Source organism: Hydractinia symbiolongicarpus, chromosome 9 (genome assembly GCF_029227915.1).
Source record: "Hydractinia symbiolongicarpus strain clone_291-10 chromosome 9, HSymV2.1, whole genome shotgun sequence".
Lineage (NCBI taxonomy): Eukaryota > Metazoa > Cnidaria > Hydrozoa > Anthoathecata > Hydractiniidae > Hydractinia > Hydractinia symbiolongicarpus.
The window spans coordinates 10,665,204-10,684,538 of record NC_079883.1 but is presented as its reverse complement, the minus strand read 5'-3'; the positions used below and the strand labels follow the sequence as shown (position 1 = coordinate 10,684,538).

Below are 19,335 nucleotides of genomic sequence, written 5' to 3'. Positions count from 1 at the left end.
CTTCGTAGAGGGCACTATGCTAACCGAATTGGATCTGGAGCACCAGTTTACTTAGCAGCCGTCTTGGAATATTTATCTGCTGAGATATTGGAGTTGGCTGGTAACGCAGCAAGAGACAACAAAAAAGCTAGGATTATTCCAAGACATTTACAATTGGCTGTTCGTAATGATGAAGAATTAAACAAACTTTTGAGCGGTGTAACCATTGCAGCTGGTGGTGTTTTGCCAAACATTCAAGCTGTCTTACTCCCAAAGAAGAACGACAAAGGACAGAAGAAGTAAACCGCTACACTCAGAAAACAACGGCTATTTTTATAGCCACACATCTTTAAAAAAACATTGTTTTTTTCACAAAACTATAACCTTAAAGTCTAATAGATAATCCATGCATACGCCTTGTCCTAAGTAACTCAAAGAAATTAAATAAAAAAATTTGATCACAACGTCAAAATAAATTGCACGTATTTGCCCCTACTAATGTCTACGGCCATACCACGATGAACACACCCGTTCTCGTCTGATCACGGAAGTTAAGCATCGTCGGGCCGGGATAGTACTTGGATGGGGGACCGCCTGGGAACTCCCGGTGTCGTAGGCTTTTCATTTTCATTTGTTGCCTTTTCATTTCAATGGTGCTGTGATATATTTCTTGTTATAACAATTAAGGAACGTGGCGGTTGTTGAAAGTGTTTCCTATGACATTTTCCTACGACATTTTCAGGTGATAGTACGAGAAAAAAGAGCTTTCAAATGCATACAAACTCGATCTATTGCCGATCATCCAATAACCCTGACGGAATGGCAAATAAAATAAAATTCCGCCGCCTTCCGAGGACTTATATCGCAATCACGTTTCGTAACAGCCAAGCGAGGTTTTACCTTAGCGTTTAAGTCACCACCGACATTTGGCCGCGCAACTTTTCTAAGCTCATTCATTTTGACTTAAGGAGGGGGCGAGCGCGGACGCAGGCCCCCACTACCAGATATTGTACGGTCGAGTTACTGACGTTTGCAGTAATCGCAGAGGTCAGCCCAAGCGTAGTGCAATGCAAGAGCCTCACTCTGGAAGAAAACCCTCATTGATCAGTCTTTACTTCCCCGTCAGGTAAGTATGAGTTGGAACTGCACCGTAGCATGAGGGTACCCTTCAAAGTTTGTTAATGCTTGTGGCTTGAGTGTGTTATAAACTGCCGTGTCGCGGGGCATAGGCTGTATTCTCCCCCAGTGTACGCGTTTTGTTCCCGCCGTAGACTATGCAGAGTGCCGTCGGAAAGAGGACTGCTATTATTCTTTTATTGCTTATGTGGGCCGCCATCGGTAATAGTGCAACACCAAGGCAACCCGTGGTCACGGCGTGAATGAATCCACCTCCATGACCCAAGGCCAAAAATCAGATTAATATACTGACCATTCAGAGAATGGCCTACCAGATATTAAACTGATAAGAACAGATACTACACTTGATCTTAGCCATTAGGCCGAGAAGCGATAAAGAACAAGCGTTGCCATGATAGGCATCGTCCACACACCGTAACTGCTTGTGGAGCATGTCACGTTACTGTAAAGCTTACAACTGTCACCGCGTACGGATGGACGGCGACATAGTAAAAATCACGGCTGTTGATTTAGCCGTAGGATGGAGAGCGACTGTAGCGAGTGGATGGTAACTTACATGAATGCTAACAAAGGCGACGATACTAAGTGCGTGATATTACTTTCCAATATGACTGCGTACATTCCGTTTATCAACGCATTACGCCAGAACGTGCGCGCGCGTTACACAGTAGACCATGCAGCCGAAATGCGACAGTGCGACCCTGCCAGGAGTCGAACCTGGAATCCCCTGATTCGTAGTCAGATGCCTTATCCATTGGGCCACAGGGCGATGCTTATGACTTCGCCCCATCGTTATTTTGGCTTGCGCATTCGTTTTACTTACGACAGAATTCTTCGTGTTTGTAGCCATGAAAGAAAGGGACTTCTGTGAGTGAATTTTTTTACTGTGGTCTAATAAAAAAGTCGAAACGCAGTGCCCAATATATGAATTGCTCCTAATAGCCGGAAACAGGCCGTGTCGATGATGTAGGCCGACATACGCAACGCAAACCAAAGAACGCTTTATGAAAATCCTAACACGGGCGCGGAAGAAGCCCAAATTAACAGAGTAGATGTAATGCTGAAGACCTCAAACTCCAGCAGCTTCTCTTTCAGACTATTGCGTCGTGCTACAAATAAAAATTAACATGCTTTCGCATAGTCGCGGCTCCCAAAACGGACATTATACGATGTACAGAAACACACATTTCTGTTTTCGCGCCAAATCAATTCCCGGGAGTGGTACTTTTACGTCCGCATACTTCGCACCGTCTTAAATTATATCTCATTTACACGGTAATGTTTAGTATACTTCTACTGTGATAACAAGCATCGTTTATCGTTGGATTGTTGTAAGAAAACATTAAAAATGAGTGAAGCAGCTTCTCCAAAGAAAATCGCACCCAAGAAGAAACCTGCTGCAAAGAAGACAGCTGATCACCCTAAATATGTGGACATGATCAAGGCTGCTATCGCTACCCTAAAGGAACGCGGTGGTTCATCTCGCCAAGCTATTACAAAATATATTCATGCAAATTACAAAGTTGCTGAAAACTCAGATCATCATCTGAAAATGGCTCTTAAACGAGGAGTAACATCAGGCGATTTGATTCAAACTAAAGGCACTGGTGCTTCTGGATCATTCAAGCTAGGTCAGGTAAAAAAAGAAAAACCTAAGAAAAAGGCCGCAGCAAAAAAGCCAACGGCAAAGAAGCCTACTGCAAAGAAAAGTACACCAAAAAAGAAGCCAGCAAAGAAGAGCACGCCAAAGAAAGCAGCAAAGAAGCCTGCCACAAAGAAAGCCTCGGCTAAGAAACCAGCAGCTAAGAAACCCACAAAGAAGCCTGTTGCTAAAAAACCTGCAGCAAAGAAGGTCAAAAAGACTCCCAAAAAGGCAGCAAAGAAGACCGCAAAAAAATAATTTGTGTGTATCTGGCTATTACATTAACAAACGGCTATTTTTATAGCCACACATTTACAAAAAAACATTATCTTGGTACAAAGTTAAACTTGTTTAAGTCACTTAAACAGTTAAAAAAGAGTAATTTTAAGATTAGATTCCCTAAGTTTAAGTATTTTCGTTTTTAAATTTCTTATTTTCTTGCTTTTACTTTTCTTGCCCTTCATATTTTTAACATTGTCAAACTTTATGTAGCATAAAATTTTTATGTAGCATAAAATTTAAACAGAAAGCAGAACAAAGTTTGATATAAAAAGCTAGCCGTAATATTTTTTATGGATGTGTGGCTATAAAAATAGCCGTTTTTTGTTTGGTAAGATGCTTAGGCACGTTCCCCACGAATTCTTCTTGCCAACTGGATGTCTTTAGGCATGATTGTAACTCGTTTTGCGTGAATGGCACACAAGTTAGTATCCTCGAACAAGCCAACAAGGTACGCTTCAGAAGCCTCTTGCAGAGCCATAACGGCTGTGCTCTGGAATCGCAGATCTGTTTTGAAGTCCTGAGCAATTTCTCGCACAAGACGCTGGAAAGGCAACTTGCGGATCAAGAGCTCGGTTGACTTCTGGTATCTTCTGATTTCTCTGAGAGCAACTGTACCAGGTCTGTAACGATGTGGTTTTTTCACTCCTCCAGTAGCTGGTGCGCTTTTCCTCGCAGCTTTAGTGGCGAGTTGTTTTCGTGGAGCCTTTCCTCCAGTAGATTTACGTGCAGTTTGCTTTGTACGAGCCATATTTTAAGAAGTCGATGTAGTACGGATACACAAGACGGTCTAAAATGCACTATCGCGCCAAAGTTTTATTTCTCATATTGATTGACAGCTAAGGTTCAAAACAAACCATTTGATTGGTGCTAAGAAAGTAATTTCTGATTGGCTGCATAATGACATTACGCTCATTACTTTAACATTTTTATAAAATCTGTGTTTTTTGGCTACGGGAAAACGGCTGTATCTTCTGATACACAAAAGCTTTTGACTTTTTTTTTTTTTAGTAAGTAGCAGAAGGTTTGGCGAATTCCAACGATGCCAAATTTATTGCCTTACTGAAACATTAAGACCACGAATTTTTAAAAAAACTACAGTTTTACTTAAAAAAATGTACAAAATGTTCGGAACATTTTGTAATGACGCAACTCTATTGGTTAATTAGGGTGTTTCCACGAGCAGTAGGTAATTTTATGGCCTCTTTTTAAAGCTGTCTGAATTCTGTTAACTCAAACGTTGTTTTTGTACTCGTTCTGTACGCAACTATATCAATATGTCTGGACGCGGAAAAGGAGGTAAAGGATTGGGAAAAGGAGGTGCTAAACGTCACCGAAAAATTCTTCGTGATAACATTCAGGGAATCACAAAACCTGCTATTCGACGTCTTGCTCGACGAGGTGGTGTCAAACGTATCTCTGGCCTTATCTATGAGGAAACCAGAGGTGTACTGAAGGTTTTCTTAGAGAATGTTATTCGTGATGCTGTAACCTACACAGAGCACGCTAAACGCAAGACCGTTACCGCTATGGATGTTGTTTATGCCTTAAAACGTCAAGGAAGAACTCTTTACGGATTCGGAGGTTAAGCGTTGTCATTGCTCAACAAAAACGGCTATTTTTATAGCCACAAATCTTTTAAAACATTACTTTGTGCACGCTTCCAAATTACACAATGTGTAAAGTCTTGTCACAGTTACATTTATTGCTATACGATACTATGTCATATATGACACAAAAAAAATTTAGAAATACTTTGTAGGGTTAATTTGCCTGGGAGTGTTTCCGTGAAAAGCTGGGTTAAGTTAAATGTAAGCAATAACATGGATCAATGTACTTGTCTTTTCTGCAAGTACAGCTAATAATACGTATGAAAAGTGAAGCTAATCCACACACACACATGGGGAAGTATTTTAAATGTAGGCTAGTGTTCTTAAGCACATTATTTAGAAGTTTTATTAACTTCGGTTAACTTGTAGTGACGCCAAGTAAATGTTTTTTTAAAGATGTGTGGTCTTAAAAAAGACCGTTTGTGTTTGGTAGACGTTGGTTTACTTGCTGCTTGTGTATTTTGTGACGGCTTTTGTTCCTTCACTGACTGCGTGTTTTGCAAGTTCTCCAGGCAAGAGAAGACGTACTGCGGTTTGAATTTCACGAGAAGAGATGGTCGACTTTTTGTTTTGAAGAGCCAAACGCGAAGCTTCGGAAGCAATGCGCTCAAAGATGTCGTTGACAAATGAGTTCATGATGCTCATAGCTTTGCTTGAAACTCCGACATCTGGGTGAACTTGTTTCAAAACATTGTAGATGTAAATAGCATAACTTTCCTTTCTCTTTCTCTTGCGTTTCTTTTCACCAGTTCCACCAATCTTTCCTCCTTTTTTGCCGGCTCTTTTTTCACCTTTCTTGGCTACTTTAGGTGCCTGTTTTCCTCCTTTAGCTGCTGCGTCAGACATGGTTAAAAATTTTTGCTACTTAACTTGTAAATAAGCATTAAACTGCAAGTCAAAACTTTTTGTTTATAAGTAAAAAAATCGGATCGAATTCGATCCGAAAACGCCGATACGCAATTTAATTGGTTAAAAAAAAAATCTTTTGTTTAATACTTAATTATGATTGGTTAAAAAAACATGATTTCGATCCTATTTTTATGATGAAAAAACGAGTAAAGTTTATTTCGTTAACACTTACGTTAAATATTCGTACGTTTTTGTATTAACTTACAAATCAAATCGCAGTTATGTCTGGACGTGGAAAAGGTGGAAAAGCTAAGGCTAAAGCCAAGACAAGATCCTCAAGAGCTGGACTTCAATTTCCAGTCGGTAGAGTGCATAGATTCCTTCGTAGAGGGCACTATGCTAACCGAATTGGATCTGGAGCACCAGTTTACTTAGCAGCCGTCTTGGAATATTTATCTGCTGAGATATTGGAGTTGGCTGGTAACGCAGCAAGAGACAACAAAAAAGCTAGGATTATTCCAAGACATTTACAATTGGCTGTTCGTAATGATGAAGAATTAAACAAACTTTTGAGCGGTGTAACCATTGCAGCTGGTGGTGTTTTGCCAAACATTCAAGCTGTCTTACTCCCAAAGAAGAACGACAAAGGACAGAAGAAGTAAACCGCTACACTCAGAAAACAACGGCTATTTTTATAGCCACACATCTTTAAAAAAACATTGTTTTTTTCACAAAACTATAACCTTAAAGTCTAATAGATAATCCATGCATACGCCTTGTCCTAAGTAACTCAAAGAAATTAAATAAAAAAATTTGATCACAACGTCAAAATAAATTGCACGTATTTGCCCCTACTAATGTCTACGGCCATACCACGATGAACACACCCGTTCTCGTCTGATCACGGAAGTTAAGCATCGTCGGGCCGGGATAGTACTTGGATGGGGGACCGCCTGGGAACTCCCGGTGTCGTAGGCTTTTCATTTTCATTTGTTGCCTTTTCATTTCAATGGTGCTGTGATATATTTCTTGTTATAACAATTAAGGAACGTGGCGGTTGTTGAAAGTGTTTCCTATGACATTTTCCTACGACATTTTCAGGTGATAGTACGAGAAAAAAGAGCTTTCAAATGCATACAAACTCGATCTATTGCCGATCATCCAATAACCCTGACGGAATGGCAAATAAAATAAAATTCCGCCGCCTTCCGAGGACTTATATCGCAATCACGTTTCGTAACAGCCAAGCGAGGTTTTACCTTAGCGTTTAAGTCACCACCGACATTTGGCCGCGCAACTTTTCTAAGCTCATTCATTTTGACTTAAGGAGGGGGCGAGCGCGGACGCAGGCCCCCACTACCAGAAATTGTACGGTCGAGTTACTGACGTTTGCAGTAATCGCAGAGGTCAGCCCAAGCGTAGTGCAATGCAAGAGCCTCACTCTGGAAGAAAACCCTCATTGATCAGTCTTTACTTCCCCGTCAGGTAAGTATGAGTTGGAACTGCACCGTAGCATGAGGGTACCCTTCAAAGTTTGTTAATGCTTGTGGCTTGAGTGTGTTATAAACTGCCGTGTCGCGGGGCATAGGCTGTATTCTCCCCCAGTGTACGCGTTTTGTTCCCGCCGTAGACTATGCAGAGTGCCGTCGGAAAGAGGACTGCTATTATTCTTTTATTGCTTATGTGGGCCGCCATCGGTAATAGTGCAACACCAAGGCAACCCGTGGTCACGGCGTGAATGAATCCACCTCCATGACCCAAGGCCAAAAATCAGATTAATATACTGACCATTCAGAGAATGGCCTACCAGATATTAAACTGATAAGAACAGATACTACACTTGATCTTAGCCATTAGGCCGAGAAGCGATAAAGAACAAGCGTTGCCATGATAGGCATCGTCCACACACCGTAACTGCTTGTGGAGCATGTCACGTTACTGTAAAGCTTACAACTGTCACCGCGTACGGATGGACGGCGACATAGTAAAAATCACGGCTGTTGATTTAGCCGTAGGATGGAGAGCGACTGTAGCGAGTGGATGGTAACTTACATGAATGCTAACAAAGGCGACGATACTAAGTGCGTGATATTACTTTCCAATATGACTGCGTACATTCCGTTTATCAACGCATTACGCCAGAACGTGCGCGCGCGTTACACAGTAGACCATGCAGCCGAAATGCGACAGTGCGACCCTGCCAGGAGTCGAACCTGGAATCCCCTGATTCGTAGTCAGATGCCTTATCCATTGGGCCACAGGGCGATGCTTATGACTTCGCCCCATCGTTATTTTGGCTTGCGCATTCGTTTTACTTACGACAGAATTCTTCGTGTTTGTAGCCATGAAAGAAAGGGACTTCTGTGAGTGAATTTTTTTACTGTGGTCTAATAAAAAAGTCGAAACGCAGTGCCCAATATATGAATTGCTCCTAATAGCCGGAAACAGGCCGTGTCGATGATGTAGGCCGACATACGCAACGCAAACCAAAGAACGCTTTATGAAAATCCTAACACGGGCGCGGAAGAAGCCCAAATTAACAGAGTAGATGTAATGCTGAAGACCTCAAACTCCAGCAGCTTCTCTTTCAGACTATTGCGTCGTGCTACAAATAAAAATTAACATGCTTTCGCATAGTCGCGGCTCCCAAAACGGACATTATACGATGTACAGAAACACACATTTCTGTTTTCGCGCCAAATCAATTCCCGGGAGTGGTACTTTTACGTCCGCATACTTCGCACCGTCTTAAATTATATCTCATTTACACGGTAATGTTTAGTATACTTCTACTGTGATAACAAGCATCGTTTATCGTTGGATTGTTGTAAGAAAACATTAAAAATGAGTGAAGCAGCTTCTCCAAAGAAAATCGCACCCAAGAAGAAACCTGCTGCAAAGAAGACAGCTGATCACCCTAAATATGTGGACATGATCAAGGCTGCTATCGCTACCCTAAAGGAACGCGGTGGTTCATCTCGCCAAGCTATTACAAAATATATTCATGCAAATTACAAAGTTGCTGAAAACTCAGATCATCATCTGAAAATGGCTCTTAAACGAGGAGTAACATCAGGCGATTTGATTCAAACTAAAGGCACTGGTGCTTCTGGATCATTCAAGCTAGGTCAGGTAAAAAAAGAAAAACCTAAGAAAAAGGCCGCAGCAAAAAAGCCAACGGCAAAGAAGCCTACTGCAAAGAAAAGTACACCAAAAAAGAAGCCAGCAAAGAAGAGCACGCCAAAGAAAGCAGCAAAGAAGCCTGCCACAAAGAAAGCCTCGGCTAAGAAACCAGCAGCTAAGAAACCCACAAAGAAGCCTGTTGCTAAAAAACCTGCAGCAAAGAAGGTCAAAAAGACTCCCAAAAAGGCAGCAAAGAAGACCGCAAAAAAATAATTTGTGTGTATCTGGCTATTACATTAACAAACGGCTATTTTTATAGCCACACATTTACAAAAAAACATTATCTTGGTACAAAGTTAAACTTGTTTAAGTCACTTAAACAGTTAAAAAAGAGTAATTTTAAGATTAGATTCCCTAAGTTTAAGTATTTTCGTTTTTAAATTTCTTATTTTCTTGCTTTTACTTTTCTTGCCCTTCATATTTTTAACATTGTCAAACTTTATGTAGCATAAAATTTTTATGTAGCATAAAATTTAAACAGAAAGCAGAACAAAGTTTGATATAAAAAGCTAGCCGTAATATTTTTTATGGATGTGTGGCTATAAAAATAGCCGTTTTTTGTTTGGTAAGATGCTTAGGCACGTTCCCCACGAATTCTTCTTGCCAACTGGATGTCTTTAGGCATGATTGTAACTCGTTTTGCGTGAATGGCACACAAGTTAGTATCCTCGAACAAGCCAACAAGGTACGCTTCAGAAGCCTCTTGCAGAGCCATAACGGCTGTGCTCTGGAATCGCAGATCTGTTTTAAAGTCCTGAGCAATTTCTCGCACAAGACGCTGGAAAGGCAACTTGCGGATCAAGAGCTCGGTTGACTTCTGGTATCTTCTGATTTCTCTGAGAGCAACTGTACCAGGTCTGTAACGATGTGGTTTTTTCACTCCTCCAGTAGCTGGTGCGCTTTTCCTCGCAGCTTTAGTGGCGAGTTGTTTTCGTGGAGCCTTTCCTCCAGTAGATTTACGTGCAGTTTGCTTTGTACGAGCCATATTTTAAGAAGTCGATGTAGTACGGATACACAAGACGGTCTAAAATGCACTATCGCGCCAAAGTTTTATTTCTCATATTGATTGACAGCTAAGGTTCAAAACAAACCATTTGATTGGTGCTAAGAAAGTAATTTCTGATTGGCTGCATAATGACATTACGCTCATTACTTTAACATTTTTATAAAATCTGTGTTTTTTGGCTACGGGAAAACGGCTGTATCTTCTGATACACAAAAGCTTTTGACTTTTTTTTTTTTTAGTAAGTAGCAGAAGGTTTGGCGAATTCCAACGATGCCAAATTTATTGCCTTACTGAAACATTAAGACCACGAATTTTTAAAAAAACTACAGTTTTACTTAAAAAAATGTACAAAATGTTCGGAACATTTTGTAATGACGCAACTCTATTGGTTAATTAGGGTGTTTCCACGAGCAGTAGGTAATTTTATGGCCTCTTTTTAAAGCTGTCTGAATTCTGTTAACTCAAACGTTGTTTTTGTACTCGTTCTGTACGCAACTATATCAATATGTCTGGACGCGGAAAAGGAGGTAAAGGATTGGGAAAAGGAGGTGCTAAACGTCACCGAAAAATTCTTCGTGATAACATTCAGGGAATCACAAAACCTGCTATTCGACGTCTTGCTCGACGAGGTGGTGTCAAACGTATCTCTGGCCTTATCTATGAGGAAACCAGAGGTGTACTGAAGGTTTTCTTAGAGAATGTTATTCGTGATGCTGTAACCTACACAGAGCACGCTAAACGCAAGACCGTTACCGCTATGGATGTTGTTTATGCCTTAAAACGTCAAGGAAGAACTCTTTACGGATTCGGAGGTTAAGCGTTGTCATTGCTCAACAAAAACGGCTATTTTTATAGCCACAAATCTTTTAAAACATTACTTTGTGCACGCTTCCAAATTACACAATGTGTAAAGTCTTGTCACAGTTACATTTATTGCTATACGATACTATGTCATATATGACACAAAAAAAATTTAGAAATACTTTGTAGGGTTAATTTGCCTGGGAGTGTTTCCGTGAAAAGCTGGGTTAAGTTAAATGTAAGCAATAACATGGATCAATGTACTTGTCTTTTCTGCAAGTACAGCTAATAATACGTATGAAAAGTGAAGCTAATCCACACATGGGGAAGTATTTTAAATGTAGGCTAGTGTTCTTAAGCACATTATTTAGAAGTTTTATTAACTTCGGTTAACTTGTAGTGACGCCAAGTAAATGTTTTTTTAAAGATGTGTGGTCTTAAAAAAGACCGTTTGTGTTTGGTAGACGTTGGTTTACTTGCTGCTTGTGTATTTTGTGACGGCTTTTGTTCCTTCACTGACTGCGTGTTTTGCAAGTTCTCCAGGCAAGAGAAGACGTACTGCGGTTTGAATTTCACGAGAAGAGATGGTCGACTTTTTGTTTTGAAGAGCCAAACGCGAAGCTTCGGAAGCAATGCGCTCAAAGATGTCGTTGACAAATGAGTTCATGATGCTCATAGCTTTGCTTGAAACTCCGACATCTGGGTGAACTTGTTTCAAAACATTGTAGATGTAAATAGCATAACTTTCCTTTCTCTTTCTCTTGCGTTTCTTTTCACCAGTTCCACCAATCTTTCCTCCTTTTTTGCCGGCTCTTTTTTCACCTTTCTTGGCTACTTTAGGTGCCTGTTTTCCTCCTTTAGCTGCTGCGTCAGACATGGTTAAAAATTTTTGCTACTTAACTTGTAAATAAGCATTAAACTGCAAGTCAAAACTTTTTGTTTATAAGTAAAAAAATCGGATCGAATTCGATCCGAAAACGCCGATACGCAATTTAATTGGTTAAAAAAAAAATCTTTTGTTTAATACTTAATTATGATTGGTTAAAAAAACATGATTTCGATCCTATTTTTATGATGAAAAAACGAGTAAAGTTTATTTCGTTAACACTTACGTTAAATATTCGTACGTTTTTGTATTAACTTACAAATCAAATCGCAGTTATGTCTGGACGTGGAAAAGGTGGAAAAGCTAAGGCTAAAGCCAAGACAAGATCCTCAAGAGCTGGACTTCAATTTCCAGTCGGTAGAGTGCATAGATTCCTTCGTAGAGGGCACTATGCTAACCGAATTGGATCTGGAGCACCAGTTTACTTAGCAGCCGTCTTGGAATATTTATCTGCTGAGATATTGGAGTTGGCTGGTAACGCAGCAAGAGACAACAAAAAAGCTAGGATTATTCCAAGACATTTACAATTGGCTGTTCGTAATGATGAAGAATTAAACAAACTTTTGAGCGGTGTAACCATTGCAGCTGGTGGTGTTTTGCCAAACATTCAAGCTGTCTTACTCCCAAAGAAGAACGACAAAGGACAGAAGAAGTAAACCGCTACACTCAGAAAACAACGGCTATTTTTATAGCCACACATCTTTAAAAAAACATTGTTTTTTTCACAAAACTATAACCTTAAAGTCTAATAGATAATCCATGCATACGCCTTGTCCTAAGTAACTCAAAGAAATTAAATAAAAAAATTTGATCACAACGTCAAAATAAATTGCACGTATTTGCCCCTACTAATGTCTACGGCCATACCACGATGAACACACCCGTTCTCGTCTGATCACGGAAGTTAAGCATCGTCGGGCCGGGATAGTACTTGGATGGGGGACCGCCTGGGAACTCCCGGTGTCGTAGGCTTTTCATTTTCATTTGTTGCCTTTTCATTTCAATGGTGCTGTGATATATTTCTTGTTATAACAATTAAGGAACGTGGCGGTTGTTGAAAGTGTTTCCTATGACATTTTCCTACGACATTTTCAGGTGATAGTACGAGAAAAAAGAGCTTTCAAATGCATACAAACTCGATCTATTGCCGATCATCCAATAACCCTGACGGAATGGCAAATAAAATAAAATTCCGCCGCCTTCCGAGGACTTATATCGCAATCACGTTTCGTAACAGCCAAGCGAGGTTTTACCTTAGCGTTTAAGTCACCACCGACATTTGGCCGCGCAACTTTTCTAAGCTCATTCATTTTGACTTAAGGAGGGGGCGAGCGCGGACGCAGGCCCCCACTACCAGAAATTGTACGGTCGAGTTACTGACGTTTGCAGTAATCGCAGAGGTCAGCCCAAGCGTAGTGCAATGCAAGAGCCTCACTCTGGAAGAAAACCCTCATTGATCAGTCTTTACTTCCCCGTCAGGTAAGTATGAGTTGGAACTGCACCGTAGCATGAGGGTACCCTTCAAAGTTTGTTAATGCTTGTGGCTTGAGTGTGTTATAAACTGCCGTGTCGCGGGGCATAGGCTGTATTCTCCCCCAGTGTACGCGTTTTGTTCCCGCCGTAGACTATGCAGAGTGCCGTCGGAAAGAGGACTGCTATTATTCTTTTATTGCTTATGTGGGCCGCCATCGGTAATAGTGCAACACCAAGGCAACCCGTGGTCACGGCGTGAATGAATCCACCTCCATGACCCAAGGCCAAAAATCAGATTAATATACTGACCATTCAGAGAATGGCCTACCAGATATTAAACTGATAAGAACAGATACTACACTTGATCTTAGCCATTAGGCCGAGAAGCGATAAAGAACAAGCGTTGCCATGATAGGCATCGTCCACACACCGTAACTGCTTGTGGAGCATGTCACGTTACTGTAAAGCTTACAACTGTCACCGCGTACGGATGGACGGCGACATAGTAAAAATCACGGCTGTTGATTTAGCCGTAGGATGGAGAGCGACTGTAGCGAGTGGATGGTAACTTACATGAATGCTAACAAAGGCGACGATACTAAGTGCGTGATATTACTTTCCAATATGACTGCGTACATTCCGTTTATCAACGCATTACGCCAGAACGTGCGCGCGCGTTACACAGTAGACCATGCAGCCGAAATGCGACAGTGCGACCCTGCCAGGAGTCGAACCTGGAATCCCCTGATTCGTAGTCAGATGCCTTATCCATTGGGCCACAGGGCGATGCTTATGACTTCGCCCCATCGTTATTTTGGCTTGCGCATTCGTTTTACTTACGACAGAATTCTTCGTGTTTGTAGCCATGAAAGAAAGGGACTTCTGTGAGTGAATTTTTTTACTGTGGTCTAATAAAAAAGTCGAAACGCAGTGCCCAATATATGAATTGCTCCTAATAGCCGGAAACAGGCCGTGTCGATGATGTAGGCCGACATACGCAACGCAAACCAAAGAACGCTTTATGAAAATCCTAACACGGGCGCGGAAGAAGCCCAAATTAACAGAGTAGATGTAATGCTGAAGACCTCAAACTCCAGCAGCTTCTCTTTCAGACTATTGCGTCGTGCTACAAATAAAAATTAACATGCTTTCGCATAGTCGCGGCTCCCAAAACGGACATTATACGATGTACAGAAACACACATTTCTGTTTTCGCGCCAAATCAATTCCCGGGAGTGGTACTTTTACGTCCGCATACTTCGCACCGTCTTAAATTATATCTCATTTACACGGTAATGTTTAGTATACTTCTACTGTGATAACAAGCATCGTTTATCGTTGGATTGTTGTAAGAAAACATTAAAAATGAGTGAAGCAGCTTCTCCAAAGAAAATCGCACCCAAGAAGAAACCTGCTGCAAAGAAGACAGCTGATCACCCTAAATATGTGGACATGATCAAGGCTGCTATCGCTACCCTAAAGGAACGCGGTGGTTCATCTCGCCAAGCTATTACAAAATATATTCATGCAAATTACAAAGTTGCTGAAAACTCAGATCATCATCTGAAAATGGCTCTTAAACGAGGAGTAACATCAGGCGATTTGATTCAAACTAAAGGCACTGGTGCTTCTGGATCATTCAAGCTAGGTCAGGTAAAAAAAGAAAAACCTAAGAAAAAGGCCGCAGCAAAAAAGCCAACGGCAAAGAAGCCTACTGCAAAGAAAAGTACACCAAAAAAGAAGCCAGCAAAGAAGAGCACGCCAAAGAAAGCAGCAAAGAAGCCTGCCACAAAGAAAGCCTCGGCTAAGAAACCAGCAGCTAAGAAACCCACAAAGAAGCCTGTTGCTAAAAAACCTGCAGCAAAGAAGGTCAAAAAGACTCCCAAAAAGGCAGCAAAGAAGACCGCAAAAAAATAATTTGTGTGTATCTGGCTATTACATTAACAAACGGCTATTTTTATAGCCACACATTTACAAAAAAACATTATCTTGGTACAAAGTTAAACTTGTTTAAGTCACTTAAACAGTTAAAAAAGAGTAATTTTAAGATTAGATTCCCTAAGTTTAAGTATTTTCGTTTTTAAATTTCTTATTTTCTTGCTTTTACTTTTCTTGCCCTTCATATTTTTAACATTGTCAAACTTTATGTAGCATAAAATTTTTATGTAGCATAAAATTTAAACAGAAAGCAGAACAAAGTTTGATATAAAAAGCTAGCCGTAATATTTTTTATGGATGTGTGGCTATAAAAATAGCCGTTTTTTGTTTGGTAAGATGCTTAGGCACGTTCCCCACGAATTCTTCTTGCCAACTGGATGTCTTTAGGCATGATTGTAACTCGTTTTGCGTGAATGGCACACAAGTTAGTATCCTCGAACAAGCCAACAAGGTACGCTTCAGAAGCCTCTTGCAGAGCCATAACGGCTGTGCTCTGGAATCGCAGATCTGTTTTGAAGTCCTGAGCAATTTCTCGCACAAGACGCTGGAAAGGCAACTTGCGGATCAAGAGCTCGGTTGACTTCTGGTATCTTCTGATTTCTCTGAGAGCAACTGTACCAGGTCTGTAACGATGTGGTTTTTTCACTCCTCCAGTAGCTGGTGCGCTTTTCCTCGCAGCTTTAGTGGCGAGTTGTTTTCGTGGAGCCTTTCCTCCAGTAGATTTACGTGCAGTTTGCTTTGTACGAGCCATATTTTAAGAAGTCGATGTAGTACGGATACACAAGACGGTCTAAAATGCACTATCGCGCCAAAGTTTTATTTCTCATATTGATTGACAGCTAAGGTTCAAAACAAACCATTTGATTGGTGCTAAGAAAGTAATTTCTGATTGGCTGCATAATGACATTACGCTCATTACTTTAACATTTTTATAAAATCTGTGTTTTTTGGCTACGGGAAAACGGCTGTATCTTCTGATACACAAAAGCTTTTGACTTTTTTTTTTTTTAGTAAGTAGCAGAAGGTTTGGCGAATTCCAACGATGCCAAATTTATTGCCTTACTGAAACATTAAGACCACGAATTTTTAAAAAAACTACAGTTTTACTTAAAAAAATGTACAAAATGTTCGGAACATTTTGTAATGACGCAACTCTATTGGTTAATTAGGGTGTTTCCACGAGCAGTAGGTAATTTTATGGCCTCTTTTTAAAGCTGTCTGAATTCTGTTAACTCAAACGTTGTTTTTGTACTCGTTCTGTACGCAACTATATCAATATGTCTGGACGCGGAAAAGGAGGTAAAGGATTGGGAAAAGGAGGTGCTAAACGTCACCGAAAAATTCTTCGTGATAACATTCAGGGAATCACAAAACCTGCTATTCGACGTCTTGCTCGACGAGGTGGTGTCAAACGTATCTCTGGCCTTATCTATGAGGAAACCAGAGGTGTACTGAAGGTTTTCTTAGAGAATGTTATTCGTGATGCTGTAACCTACACAGAGCACGCTAAACGCAAGACCGTTACCGCTATGGATGTTGTTTATGCCTTAAAACGTCAAGGAAGAACTCTTTACGGATTCGGAGGTTAAGCGTTGTCATTGCTCAACAAAAACGGCTATTTTTATAGCCACAAATCTTTTAAAACATTACTTTGTGCACGCTTCCAAATTACACAATGTGTAAAGTCTTGTCACAGTTACATTTATTGCTATACGATACTATGTCATATATGACACAAAAAAAATTTAGAAATACTTTGTAGGGTTAATTTGCCTGGGAGTGTTTCCGTGAAAAGCTGGGTTAAGTTAAATGTAAGCAATAACATGGATCAATGTACTTGTCTTTTCTGCAAGTACAGCTAATAATACGTATGAAAAGTGAAGCTAATCCACACACACACATGGGGAAGTATTTTAAATGTAGGCTAGTGTTCTTAAGCACATTATTTAGAAGTTTTATTAACTTCGGTTAACTTGTAGTGACGCCAAGTAAATGTTTTTTTAAAGATGTGTGGTCTTAAAAAAGACCGTTTGTGTTTGGTAGACGTTGGTTTACTTGCTGCTTGTGTATTTTGTGACGGCTTTTGTTCCTTCACTGACTGCGTGTTTTGCAAGTTCTCCAGGCAAGAGAAGACGTACTGCGGTTTGAATTTCACGAGAAGAGATGGTCGACTTTTTGTTTTGAAGAGCCAAACGCGAAGCTTCGGAAGCAATGCGCTCAAAGATGTCGTTGACAAATGAGTTCATGATGCTCATAGCTTTGCTTGAAACTCCGACATCTGGGTGAACTTGTTTCAAAACATTGTAGATGTAAATAGCATAACTTTCCTTTCTCTTTCTCTTGCGTTTCTTTTCACCAGTTCCACCAATCTTTCCTCCTTTTTTGCCGGCTCTTTTTTCACCTTTCTTGGCTACTTTAGGTGCCTGTTTTCCTCCTTTAGCTGCTGCGTCAGACATGGTTAAAAATTTTTGCTACTTAACTTGTAAATAAGCATTAAACTGCAAGTCAAAACTTTTTGTTTATAAGTAAAAAAATCGGATCGAATTCGATCCGAAAACGCCGATACGCAATTTAATTGGTTAAAAAAAAAATCTTTTGTTTAATACTTAATTATGATTGGTTAAAAAAACATGATTTCGATCCTATTTTTATGATGAAAAAACGAGTAAAGTTTATTTCGTTAACACTTACGTTAAATATTCGTACGTTTTTGTATTAACTTACAAATCAAATCGCAGTTATGTCTGGACGTGGAAAAGGTGGAAAAGCTAAGGCTAAAGCCAAGACAAGATCCTCAAGAGCTGGACTTCAATTTCCAGTCGGTAGAGTGCATAGATTCCTTCGTAGAGGGCACTATGCTAACCGAATTGGATCTGGAGCACCAGTTTACTTAGCAGCCGTCTTGGAATATTTATCTGCTGAGATATTGGAGTTGGCTGGTAACGCAGCAAGAGACAACAAAAAAGCTAGGATTATTCCAAGACATTTACAATTGGCTGTTCGTAATGATGAAGAATTAAACAAACTTTTGAGCGGTGTAACCATTGCAGCTGGTGGTGTTTTGCCAAACATTCAAGCTGTCTTACTCCCAAAGAAGAACGACAAAGGACAGAAGAAGTAAACCGCTACACTCAGAAAACAACGGCTATTTTTATAGCCACACATCTTTAAAAAAACATTGTTTTTTTCACAAAACTATAACCTTAAAGTCTAATAGATAATCCATGCATACGCCTTGTCCTAAGTAACTCAAAGAAATTAAATAAAAAAATTTGATCACAACGTCAAAATAAATTGCACGTATTTGCCCCTACTAATGTCTACGGCCATACCACGATGAACACACCCGTTCTCGTCTGATCACGGAAGTTAAGCATCGTCGGGCCGGGATAGTACTTGGATGGGGGACCGCCTGGGAACTCCCGGTGTCGTAGGCTTTTCATTTTCATTTGTTGCCTTTTCATTTCAATGGTGCTGTGATATATTTCTTGTTATAACAATTAAGGAACGTGGCGGTTGTTGAAAGTGTTTCCTATGACATTTTCCTACGACATTTTCAGGTGATAGTACGAGAAAAAAGAGCTTTCAAATGCATACAAACTCGATCTATTGCCGATCATCCAATAACCCTGACGGAATGGCAAATAAAATAAAATTCCGCCGCCTTCCGAGGACTTATATCGCAATCACGTTTCGTAACAGCCAAGCGAGGTTTTACCTTAGCGTTTAAGTCACCACCGACATTTGGCCGCGCAACTTTTCTAAGCTCATTCATTTTGACTTAAGGAGGGGGCGAGCGCGGACGCAGGCCCCCACTACCAGAAATTGTACGGTCGAGTTACTGACGTTTGCAGTAATCGCAGAGGTCAGCCCAAGCGTAGTGCAATGCAAGAGCCTCACTCTGGAAGAAAACCCTCATTGATCAGTCTTTACTTCCCCGTCAGGTAAGTATGAGTTGGAACTGCACCGTAGCATGAGGGTACCCTTCAAAGTTTGTTAATGCTTGTGGCTTGAGTGTGTTATAAACTGCCGTGTCGCGGGGCATAGGCTGTATTCTCCCCCAGTGTACGCGTTTTGTTCCCGCCGTAGACTATGCAGAGTGCCGTCGGAAAGAGGACTGCTATTATTCTTTTATTGCTTATGTGGGCCGCCATCGGTAATAGTGCAACACCAAGGCAACCCGTGGTCACGGCGTGAATGAATCCACCTCCATGACCCAAGGCCAAAAATCAGATTAATATACTGACCATTCAGAGAATGGCCTACCAGATATTAAACTGATAAGAACAGATACTACACTTGATCTTAGCCATTAGGCCGAGAAGCGATAAAGAACAAGCGTTGCCATGATAGGCATCGTCCACACACCGTAACTGCTTGTGGAGCATGTCACGTTACTGTAAAGCTTACAACTGTCACCGCGTACGGATGGACGGCGACATAGTAAAAATCACGGCTGTTGATTTAGCCGTAGGATGGAGAGCGACTGTAGCGAGTGGATGGTAACTTACATGAATGCTAACAAAGGCGACGATACTAAGTGCGTGATATT

At 40.7% G+C, this 19,335-nt stretch overlaps 12 non-coding genes across 12 annotated transcripts; 4 read left to right on the top strand and 8 right to left on the bottom strand.

Annotated features, from left to right (window-relative positions):
• Positions 1 to 479: 479 nt before the first annotated feature.
• On the top strand, positions 480 to 598 carry LOC130658181 (5S ribosomal RNA). The gene has a single exon (XR_008985398.1). It is a non-coding gene; the product is annotated as a 5S ribosomal RNA (ribosomal RNA).
• Positions 599 to 948: 350 nt separating this feature from the next.
• Positions 949 to 1,113, bottom strand: LOC130660454 (U1 spliceosomal RNA). Its single transcript, XR_008987653.1, has one exon. It is a non-coding gene; the product is annotated as a U1 spliceosomal RNA (small nuclear RNA).
• Positions 1,114 to 1,298: 185 nt separating this feature from the next.
• LOC130661189 (U2 spliceosomal RNA) lies at positions 1,299 to 1,490 on the bottom strand. The gene has a single exon (XR_008988382.1). It is a non-coding gene; the product is annotated as a U2 spliceosomal RNA (small nuclear RNA).
• A 4,865-nt stretch (positions 1,491 to 6,355) lies between these two features.
• Positions 6,356 to 6,474, top strand: LOC130658180 (5S ribosomal RNA). Its single transcript, XR_008985396.1, has one exon. It is a non-coding gene; the product is annotated as a 5S ribosomal RNA (ribosomal RNA).
• A 350-nt stretch (positions 6,475 to 6,824) lies between these two features.
• LOC130660142 (U1 spliceosomal RNA) lies at positions 6,825 to 6,989 on the bottom strand. Its single transcript, XR_008987343.1, has one exon. It is a non-coding gene; the product is annotated as a U1 spliceosomal RNA (small nuclear RNA).
• Positions 6,990 to 7,174: 185 nt separating this feature from the next.
• On the bottom strand, positions 7,175 to 7,366 carry LOC130661188 (U2 spliceosomal RNA). Its single transcript, XR_008988381.1, has one exon. It is a non-coding gene; the product is annotated as a U2 spliceosomal RNA (small nuclear RNA).
• A 4,859-nt stretch (positions 7,367 to 12,225) lies between these two features.
• On the top strand, positions 12,226 to 12,344 carry LOC130658178 (5S ribosomal RNA). The gene has a single exon (XR_008985394.1). It is a non-coding gene; the product is annotated as a 5S ribosomal RNA (ribosomal RNA).
• A 350-nt stretch (positions 12,345 to 12,694) lies between these two features.
• Positions 12,695 to 12,859, bottom strand: LOC130660141 (U1 spliceosomal RNA). Its single transcript, XR_008987342.1, has one exon. It is a non-coding gene; the product is annotated as a U1 spliceosomal RNA (small nuclear RNA).
• Positions 12,860 to 13,044: 185 nt separating this feature from the next.
• LOC130661187 (U2 spliceosomal RNA) lies at positions 13,045 to 13,236 on the bottom strand. The gene has a single exon (XR_008988380.1). It is a non-coding gene; the product is annotated as a U2 spliceosomal RNA (small nuclear RNA).
• A 4,865-nt stretch (positions 13,237 to 18,101) lies between these two features.
• Positions 18,102 to 18,220, top strand: LOC130658177 (5S ribosomal RNA). Its single transcript, XR_008985393.1, has one exon. It is a non-coding gene; the product is annotated as a 5S ribosomal RNA (ribosomal RNA).
• Positions 18,221 to 18,570: 350 nt separating this feature from the next.
• Positions 18,571 to 18,735, bottom strand: LOC130660140 (U1 spliceosomal RNA). Its single transcript, XR_008987341.1, has one exon. It is a non-coding gene; the product is annotated as a U1 spliceosomal RNA (small nuclear RNA).
• Positions 18,736 to 18,920: 185 nt separating this feature from the next.
• Positions 18,921 to 19,112, bottom strand: LOC130661184 (U2 spliceosomal RNA). The gene has a single exon (XR_008988378.1). It is a non-coding gene; the product is annotated as a U2 spliceosomal RNA (small nuclear RNA).
• Between the last annotated feature and the right edge of the window lie 223 nt (positions 19,113 to 19,335).